General features: G+C 45.6%; 1 pseudogene; it reads left to right on the top strand.

The window, feature by feature from the left end:
• Positions 1-325: 325 nt before the first annotated feature.
• On the top strand, positions 326-1689 carry LOC134391522 (elongation factor 1-alpha 1-like; annotated as a pseudogene).
• Positions 1690-2989: the final 1300 nt, after the last annotated feature.

Raw genomic sequence — 2989 nt, 5'->3', positions numbered from 1 at the left:
ATCACCTTAGGGTTTAAGATTTCAACATATAATTTGTGGGGGGACATAAACATTCAGATCATAGCACCCTCCTTTTGGATTTGTTCCTTGTGGAAGTTCTTGTCAGGATAATATCTTCTGCGGGGGCTTCTTTTTTTCCCTGAAGAGTAAAAGTGAGGATCTGGGAACCAGTTTTGGCCCCCATTATGTATCTCAAAGGAGTGGCTCTACAGGACTTTGCTAAGCAGGCAGAAATGTGTAGCTTAGTTAAGATTATAGCTTTTTGGCAACAGGTTTGCCACCAGAACACAGATGTTATGAAAACCATTGCTAAATCAAAGCCAAAATGGGAAAGGAAAAGGCTCATATCAACATCATTGTCATTGGACATGTAGATTTGGGCAAGTCCACCATTACTGGCCATCTGATCTACAAATGTGGTAGGATAACAAAGGAACTATCGAAAAATTTGAAAAGGAGGCTTCTGAGATGGGAGAGGGCTCTTTCAAGTATGCATGGGTCTTGGATAAACTGCAAGCTGAACATGAGTGTGGTATCACTATTGATATCTCACTGTGGAAATTTGAGACCAGCAAGTATTATGTGACTATCACTGCTGCCTTGGACACAGAGACTTTCTCAAAAACATGATTACAGGCCCATCTGAAGTTGACTGTACCGTCTTGATTGTTGGTGCTGGTGTTGGTGAGTTTGAATCTGGTATCTCCAAGAATGGGCAGACCAATGAACATGCCCTTCTGGCTTACACACTGAGTGTGAAACAACTGAATGTTGGTATTAACAAAATGTACTCCACTGAGCCACCATACAGCTGAAGAGACACAAGGATATCTTTAAGGAAGTCAGCACCTATATCAAGAAATTTGGCTGCAACCACACAGTAGCATTTGTGCCAATTTCTGGTTGGAATGGTGACAACACGCTAACATGCCTTGGTTCAAGGGATGGAAAGTCACCCATAAAGATGGCAATGTCAGCAGAACCACATTGCTTGAAGCTCTGGATTGCATCTTGCCACCAACTTGTCCAACAGACAAGCCATTGCATCTGCCTTTCCAGGCTGTCCACAAAATCGGTGGTATTTGTTCTGCTCCTGTGGGCCAAGTAGAGACTGGTGTTCTCAAAACTGGCATGGGTCACCTTTGCCCCAGTGAACATTACAACTGACATAAAGTTGTTTAAATGCACCACGAAGCTTAGAGTAAAACTCTTCCTGGGGACAATGTGGGCTTCGGTGTCATGAACATGCCTGTCAAAGATGTTCGTGGAGGCAGCATTGCTGGTAACAGCAAAAATGACCCACCAATGCAAACGGTTGGCTTCACTGCTCAGGGTATTATCTTGAACCATCCAGGCCAAATCAGGGCGAGCTCTGCCCCTGTACTGGATTGTCACACAGCTCACATTGCTTGCAAGTTTGCTGAGCTGAGGGAAAGGATTGATGGCCATTCTGGAAAGAAGCTGGAAGGTGGCCCTACATTCTTGAAATCTGGTGATGCTGCCTTCGTTAATGTGCTTCCTGGCAAGCCCATGTGTGTTGAGAGCTCCTCTGACTATCCTCTGGGTCGTTTCACTGTTTGTGCTATGAGACAGACAGATGCTGTTGGTGTCCTTAAAGCAGTGGACGAGAAGGCTGCTGGAGCTGGCAAGGTCACCACATCTGCCCAGTAAGCTCAGAAGGCTAAATGAATGTTATCCTTAATACCTGCCACCCCAGTCTTCATCAGTGGTGCAAGAACAGGCTCAGAACTGTTTGTCTCAATTGGCCATTTAAGTTTAATAGCGAAAGACTGGTTATGATAACAATGTATCATAAAACCTTCAGAAGGGAATGAGAATGTTTTGTGGACCATATTTGTGTGTGTGTATGTGTGTGGCAGTTTTACGTTATTAGTTTTTAAAGTCAGTACTTTTTAATGAAAGCAACTTGACCAAAAATCTGTCACAGAATTTTGAGACCCATTAAAACAAAGTTTAATGAGAGAGAAAGAAAAAAAAGATTATAATCACCGCAAGTGTATCTGTTGCCTGAGTGGGGGTGGAGTAAAAGCCTGTTAAAGTCGCTGTTCACTGTGAGTGTCTGCAGGTGTATTTGCATCTAGTATTGCCTTTGATTTCTTTCCCACAGACTGTGAACACTTTGTGTGCAGGGACCTTGTGTTCATCACACCTGTCTGCTGGCTAACCTGTTGGGGTCTGACACTGTCACACCAAGGTGGCACAGACACACACCTGACCAGTGACATGCAACAGAAAGTGAAGTAAGGTTTCTTGGGTAAGCTTCTGTGTAGACAGGCAGCAGAAGGCCTGGGTACCTTGGGCTGCAATCACCCTACAGAGAAGTGTGTGTTCAATTAGCCAGAGCTGGACACACCCCGGCAATGGCTTAGGGGAAGGAGACTGCCCCATATGGCTCTATGTCTTTATAGGGAAAGGGTGGCAGAGGACATCTAGTACACTATGTAACACTGGGAACTTCCTGGTGGAGGAAGCAGCTCATTAGAAGATGGAGCCTCCAGAGACCAACCTCTGGCATCAGCTTGCTCTTCCCTTGAGCTAACACAGACCTGCTCAGCCCGCTTCTTGGTAAAGTACCAAGAGGGCTGCGGGGATTTGTCTGCCCTCTGGCACCGAGTAGGTAATTGGGCACTCAGTAAGTGGTGAATGAATGGGACTTTTATTGTTAGGAGGAAATTCATGTTTATTTTACTTAAATTTGCTCTCCTCTCACAAGCTGGCTGTGGTAAGGCCCCTTAGCAGTGGATGGGCTGGGCGGGATCAGAGGGGATTTTCTGTGCCTGCCCACTTCACAGGGAAGGGAGTGCACAGATTAGCTACATGGTTCTTTTTGTACCTAGATTTCTAGAATGGAAACCAAATGAACTTCTCTCTCCTGCTGGGTAGAAGAGGTAGCCGCTGAAGAGGCACAGATACAGAGGAACCAGGCTGGACACGGCTTTCCACCCCACATCACAGTGTGGGCAGAGTA

The sequence above is a fragment of the Cynocephalus volans genome, chromosome 12 (genome assembly GCF_027409185.1).
Source record: "Cynocephalus volans isolate mCynVol1 chromosome 12, mCynVol1.pri, whole genome shotgun sequence".
Taxonomy (NCBI): Eukaryota; Metazoa; Chordata; class Mammalia; order Dermoptera; family Cynocephalidae; genus Cynocephalus; species Cynocephalus volans.
This window is presented reverse-complemented; position numbering and strand designations above follow the sequence as displayed.